Raw genomic sequence first — 7527 nt, forward strand, 5'->3', positions numbered from 1 at the left:
TTTCCCATTTAGGTTATTACAGAATATTCAGCAGAGTTCCCTGTGTTATACAGTAGGTCCTTGTTGGTTATCTGTTATATGCTTTCTGTCATTTTCTTTTGTATCTGGGTTAAAACATATTTGCCTTCATCTATGGTTTGCAGAAGTACCATTTACATTAGGGACCAGATCATTGTCTGTGGTGGTGCCCATCCTGGGCATTGTAGGATGCTTGATGGGGCCCCTGGATCCTACACACTAGATTCCAGTAGAATCATCCATTCTTGGAAACCAAACATGTTTCCAGACATTACCAAATTTCCCTTGGGGGAGAAAATCATTCTGGGTTGAGAATAACTGATAATGGATAGAAGACTGGAAGAAAAGTCCCCCCAGATTTTTATTTCAAGAGAACCACGTAGTGCTCACTTCGGCAGCACATATACTAAACTTGGAACAATACAGAGAAGAGTAGCATGGCCCCTGCGCAAGGATGACACGCAAATTTGTTCCATATTTTTAATAAATAAAAAAACAATAATAATAAATGCTGGTATACTCACAAATAAAAAAAAAAGAACCACATAATGCATCCCAGTATCACTTTTTCCAGTTAGAACCTTCAGGCTACATTATCACCAGCACCTGGCATTGATATTTACTTACAGAGTGGGTCTTGTTTTCATTCCCTTTGACTTCAGGTGGATCCAGGGTATGGTGTTTTATCTCCCCTAAAATGTGCCATAGACAAATTTATTTCCTCAGCAGACCCTTTATTTGGAGTCTCCCCCAAGTCTTCAGATGTTTGGGGTCTGTATGGGGTCTTCACCACCCCCAGTGTCCAAAGATGGAGGCTTATTAAGATACAGAGGACCCTGGGCTGTTTCTTTTTTTTCAGGTCAAACTAATTTCCCTTTTATTAAAGTCCAAGTTACATTACATGGTTTGGTACTCAACAAAGGAAAACTTGTTCAAATGAGGTAATATGTTATCATCAGTATTTCCAGGTGACTGTTTACAATCAAGTAACAGTATCAGTAAATCCTTGGGAAGCCCATGCCTGGGGTTTACACTTTGTCAAGGCCCAGTTCCTCTGGAGGGGAGATTCCCAGTTCATTTAAAGTTGGTCTAAGTTCCTGGATGACATAGGGGTAGATTTCCTTATGAGGTCCTGCTTTGTCCTTAACAACCTCTAGGATGGGAACTGCACTAGCAAAATCATTTAAGCGTCTGCATGCCCGCAAAGCAGCATCAGTGATTTTGGGTTCTGGAACCAGATCATAGCCAACAAGTGTGTTCATCCCTTTACGCAATTCCCAAGCAGCAATGTCTGGCTTATTGAAGTATGTCACCCAGAGAGCATCAAACTCCTCGTCTGTCTCATGTGGCCCATGGGAGTAGCAGTGAATAGACTGGAGGGCGGCGGCGGGGCTGGAGGCCGGAGGGGGTGCAGGAGGCCTCGAGGGCTGGTCCAGGCGACTGCGGCGGCTGCTGCGGAGCACCAGCCGGCAGTGGAGCCCAGCATGATGGCGATGGTGGTACACAGGATAAGCCCCTGGGCTGTTTCAAATCTCACGTACTATGAAGAAGACATTATGCCCATAAATTCCTGAGTGAGCCATGAAGAAGGTGACAGATTCAACTGTACCATCATTAATTCATTCAACGCCCATTTTCCGACAGACCTAGAAATGAAATATTTAAGTCTTCCATCATGTGGCATCCTAGCCAGGTTTATAAAAACAATCAAATGTTTTTCCCTTGATACAGAAAATCAAGGACTTTACGTATGTCCAATTGTGTCTACCAAGCACACTGTCTTAGATTTCCATGAAATAATTTCTAGCAACATTCAATTTTAGTGTTTGGGTTTTTTTTTTTTTTTTAAGGGGAAGGTGCCCAAAGAAATTTTCGTAAATCCACAGGAATTAGAAACCCAGTGGGGTCTAGAGTAAAGAGCCACAGAGATTCAGCAATCAGGGCAAAGATAACACACAACAGAAAATCATTTTTGCCCAGTTTCTCCAGAGCCCTACAGTGACACGATACCGCCTTCTTGCAGGAAGAGTTCTTGGACGCTGAGCCACCTTTTAGGCTGATGTGACACCCATCCTTCAGCCCAGGGAAATGGAAACAGGACCAGAACAACAGGGAGGAAATGTTCTAATTATCCAGGAGAGTGAGCACTGAGACTACATAAACCAGAACATGACGTGCATACACCTAAGAGAATGATGAGGTTTTCAGTGAACATAAGACCCCACCTTTTCATGACTACAAAGGTAAGGTGTGAGCTATCACCCAAATTTGATAAATAGCTCCCTGACGTCCCCTCCAGAGGTGGAAACTTGGCACCTGAGAATAAAAACCTTTGATTCCTCCGGGGACCCCGGAACCACACGATACCTACAGATGCAGCCCCAAATAGCCCATCTTTGTATTCTAATCACATCTTCTCTTAAGAGTCTCACAGCACCCTTCAGTCAGCTTATGATGCAATTAAGTTGTTTACGGTCTAGAGAGGAATGTGTCCAAATCTCTCCTGGCATCTGTGCACATCTCGGGCTGGTCCTGTTAATCTAACCCCTCCAGGTCTGGCGTTCCGTGGTTCTCATCCATGCTCCTGTTAATTAGGATGAGTTTGGATTCCCTGGCGGTCTGGTCCAGTGGTTGTGACTCTGTGCTTCCACTGCAGGGGGCACAGGTTCGATCTCTGGTTGGGGAGCTAAGATCCCACTCTTGTAGAAGGTCACAAGATCTTCTTGGCCATGATTATCAGAGCTGTGGCAAGAAAATAAAAACAAAACAAGAAAACCCTCCAGTTTTGTGATTTTCCATGAATATTCCTAGAACTGGAGTGATCATGCAATATATCATCCAAAATGAGATGGAAACGGGGGAGTTTGTCATCAGTTCATGGGCACAGGTATAAACTGGGACCATCCCAGGCAAGCCGGGGCATAGGGTTACCTCACCAAGAGTCGAAAAGGAAATGAAATATATGTACATATACCTACACACACATATACATTGGAATATTATTCAGCCATAATGTGGAACAAAATTCTGATACCGGCTACAATGTGGATGAACCTCAAAAACAAGACGTTAAGTGAAAGGAGCCAGACACAGGAGACCACACCTTGTAGGATTCCATTTGTAGGAAATGTCCTGAATAGTTCATTCCAAAGAAACAGAAAGATACCTGGCTGCCTAGGGCTGGGGAGAATGGGGATTGACTGGGGATGGGTATAGGGTTTCCTTTTGGGTTGATGAAAATGTTCTGGAACAACATCATGGTGATGGTTGCACAACATGGTGAATGTCCCAAATGCCGTCGAAGTGTTCTCTTTGATTGATTAATTTGGGGTTATGTGAATTTCACCTCCATAAAAACAAAAAGGAAATGAAGCCACAGTGAGATTCTCTTGCCGGCCATCATGAGTTCAAAAATGCAATATCACTTTAACGTGTCCCCATAACCCTTATTCTACTGGGTCATCAGGAAGAGTTTAAGGTGATAATCATTGCACGCATCATCAGCATGGCTCTTTTTTTCCCATTATATCTTCCGAGGGGATCTGTGTGCACCCAGAAGTGATTTTTGCCTCATTTCACCTCTGCTGGCAACATTCCACCCACCACCACCACCCAGCAGAAACACCCATCCCTCTGTAAATGCTGCAGCTCAAGGAGAACCCCCCCTCCCGAACGCCTGTTGCTTCCTTTCCACCCACCCTATGGGGCTCAAGCTCTTTAGAGCTGCCAGCCCAGGGGGGTCTCACACAGCAGGGGTTCAAGACACATGTGCTCACTTGAACTGAAATGGGGAAATCCTGACGTTGACCCCCAAAATGTAAAATTTGCATAGAATCCCTGGGAGTGATACCAAGCAAGACCCTGTGGGGCTCCTGGGCACAAAAGCTTTTCTGTGTCCCGCACTTCTGGATTACAGGAAGTAGGCTTCATTCAGCCCCCATGACCTTCCCTGAGTTCCAACGGGCAGGTTCAAGCAGTTGCTAATCGGGGAAGGGAGGGGATGCAGAGACAAGGGAGAAGCAGCCAAGAAACAACAGTGCAGCCTTGGGGCAGGGTCCTGGTTCCCCCTCAAGAGATACACATGACAATATCTTTGAGTTCTTCTGCAGATACTGAAACCCCAGCAGGTGGGAGAAGTTCACTGCATACTGCCCACCAGCACGCAGACCCAGACCAGTTGGAACCAGAAGGTCGATGATGCTGACTTCCGATGACATCACCACCAACTAATGAGAAGAAGGTCCATGAGCTGATCACACCCTCTTTGAACCATCGCTATAAAACTCCTCACTACCACCTCCAGGTTTGGACACACAGTTTTTTGTTTAATATGTATTTATTTATTTTTGGCTGCGTTGGGTCTTTGTTGCTGTGCACGGGCTTTCTCTAGTTGTGGCGAGCTGTGGCTACTCTTCGTTGCAGTGCATGGGATTCTCATTGTGGTGGCTCCTCTTGTTGTGGAGCATGGGCTCTAGGCACGCGGGCTTCAGTAGTTGTGGCTCACTGGCTCAGTAGTTGTGGCTCGCGGGTTCTAGAGCGCAGGCTCAGTAGTTGTTGTGCATGGTCTCAGTAGTTGTGTCTTGCGGGCTCTAGAGCGCAGGCTCAGTAGTTGTGGCATGTGAGCTTCAGTAGTTGTGGCTCACAGGCTCTAGAGCGCAGGCTTCAGTAGTTGTGGCTCACTGGCTCAGTAGTTGTGGCTCGCGTGTTCTAGAGCGCAGGCTCAGTAGTTGTGGTGCATGGTCTCAGTAGTTGTGTCTTGCGGGCTCTAGAGCGCAGGCTCTAGTTGTGGCACGTGGGCTTCAGTAGTTGTGGCTCACAGGCTCTACAGCGCAGGCTTAGTATCTGTGGCGCATGGGCTTAGTGTCTCCGCGGCATGTGGGATCTTCCCGGACCAGGGCTCGAACCCGTGTCCCCTGGATTGGCAGGGGGAATCTTAACCACAGCACCCCAGGGAAGTCCCCAGGACACACAGTTTTGAGGGCATTAGCCTCCTGTGGCCCCCTTTGCCTGGCAAAGCAATAAAGCTATTCTCTTCTGCTTCACCCCAAACTCGGTCTCCAAAAATTAATTTGGTGTCAGGGCACGGAGGTCAGATTCGGCTTCAGTAGGAAACATCACCTCCACCAGCAATGATGTCCACTAGTGCCAACCAGTGGGAAATGAAATACTGGCTGTTGGAAGCGGGATGTTTTCTCTTTCACCACCTCTGTGGACCACAAGGATCAGCTGAGAAATCTTAGGAGCAAAAAGGTGCAACTCAATCTTTCCACCATAAGATGGGTGCGTGTGTCATTTTATCAGAGATAGAGATCCATCTTTAAGGCAATCAAAGCTTTGCAAAATTTCAGCTCCATGCTGCTGGCTAAAGAAGAGGTCGCTCATCCTCTTCCATGAAATCAGCCACTGCAATCAAGCTAACGGAAAGGCTGCAGTGGAAGGAATCTTTGATTGGGCTGCTTTGACATTTCTGGGATGCCAGCCCTCCTGTGTGTGTTGCATATTTTGCAGGGATGCCTTTGGCTCCCTTTGGAAAAGGGAGAGACAAAATTCCCTTCAGTTAGCTGTGAATCTGGGTGTCCCCAGAAAACACACATGTTTGTGTGAACAGGACATTCAGCCAATATTTCCTCCCCAAAGACTTTATTTTCAGAACCAGATCTTTTATTGGGGGGCTGGGGTGGGGGGCGGAGGGCGCCGTGTAGCTTGCGGTATCTTAATTTCCTGACCAAACCTGGGCGCACGGCAGGGAAAGTGCTGAGTCCTAACCACAGGACCACCGGGAATTCCCTAGGACCGAACCTTCTATAATTTTCTTGTTGCAATCAGAAGATCAGTGTCAAAGTGGTATCAGCAGCTTTATCTCACAGCAGTAGAGAGAAGGGAAGTCTTATTTAAATAACAGATGTGGTCAGGGACGTGACCTGGCTTGGCTGAAACTCTTACCAGATGCCACAGTGTTATACGATACAGGAAACACAGGGTCCTGTTTTGGTTTTGTCCTAAACTGTATTGATGGATTTAATATGATATATGTTAGAAGGTGTATATATATATAAACATATTGGCTCGTACATATTAGAATAATTCTGGCAGTGTGCTCACGTTCATATCAGGACTTGTTAAAATGTGTTAGTGCTCCTACACTAATACACTGCACTCTCAAATAGCCAACAAAATTAGGATAGTCTGTAGTTTATGGTCATGAATATGATGTGGCCTCAATATTTAACCAATGGCAAATGTGTGCAAAACCCTGTGCCTGAAAGACATTTCAGTTACAAAATAAACGAGTCAAGAGTATGAAAAGTGCAGTGTGGTGAATATAGTCAATAACTATGTAATAACTTTGTATGGTGACATCGTAACAAGACTTACCATGGTGACCATTTTGAAATGTTTAGAAATATTGAATCACTGTGTTGTGTACCAGGAATAACATAGTGTCGTAAGTCAATTATACTTCAAAAACAAACAAAAAAAACCCATAGAAAAAATCAGATGAAGGCAGTCAAAAGGTACAGTGATAAGATAAATAAGTTATAAGATAAGATAAATAAGTACTATGGTTCTGATGTACAACATGAAAAATAGAATGAACACCTGCTGGGTCTTCTGTGTGAAAGTTGTAAAGATAGTCGATCCTAAGAGTTCTCATCACAAAACAGAATTTTTTTCTACATCTTTAATTTCGTGTCTATATGAGATGATGAGTGTTCACTCAACTTGTGATAATTATTTCATGATGTATGTAAGTGAAATAATTGTGCCGTACACCTTACACTTATACAGTACTGTGTGTCAATTATATCTCAATAAAACAGGAAGAAGAAAATAATGCTAATTGGAGTAGATTTTCCTTACAAGGAAATGTAAATCATTAAACTGCTTCCCCAAGAAAAGTTATATGAAAATAGAATTTCAGAGACAAAAAAAAAAAAGAATGAAGAACTTCTGACCCATTAAAATGAGTTTGTTCAAGTATTTTTATATGGATTATGGTGGGAATCCAAATGGATCCATTTCAAAGACTGATGAAATTTTCATGTCAAGTTCACAATTTTCTGTAAACTATATATTTTACAACTATTGAGACTTATGATAAGGAATTTTAGAGGTCAACAAAAATTTCTGAGAAGGGATATACGTTTTCAAAATTTACTTAAGACCACTGATTTAGACTCAACCAAAATAATATGAAACTTGGTCCTAATTTAACAGCATGTATTTTACATAAGAGATATTTTTGTTTTTAGCTAAAAGAAGGAGCTTCTGAGCACTCTCATATCCTATTCAACTACAGTTGTTTTTAAAATTGTACATTATGTATGTAACTGTGAGACAATTTAGCAGAATAGTAAAAGAAGAAAACCTTGTTTTACTAAACTTAGCAGAAAATGGATATGGTTTAATTTTATTATTATGTCTAAGACTAATTAATTAGAACTGAAAAAAAAATTGCTTCCCCAAGAAGGGTCAGGGTTACGGAACAGAAGAAACAGGAGAAAAAAG

General features: G+C 43.4%; 2 pseudogenes; one reads left to right on the forward strand and one right to left on the reverse strand.

The window, feature by feature from the left end:
- The first annotated feature begins 400 nt into the window (after window positions 1-400).
- Window positions 401-500, forward strand: LOC132482842 (U6 spliceosomal RNA; annotated as a pseudogene).
- A 520-nt stretch (window positions 501-1020) lies between these two features.
- LOC132482637 (cytochrome c oxidase subunit 5A, mitochondrial-like) lies at window positions 1021-1504 on the reverse strand (annotated as a pseudogene).
- Between the last annotated feature and the right edge of the window lie 6023 nt (window positions 1505-7527).

This window comes from Mesoplodon densirostris, chromosome X, assembly GCF_025265405.1.
Source record: "Mesoplodon densirostris isolate mMesDen1 chromosome X, mMesDen1 primary haplotype, whole genome shotgun sequence".
NCBI lineage: Eukaryota > Metazoa > Chordata > Mammalia > Artiodactyla > Ziphiidae > Mesoplodon > Mesoplodon densirostris.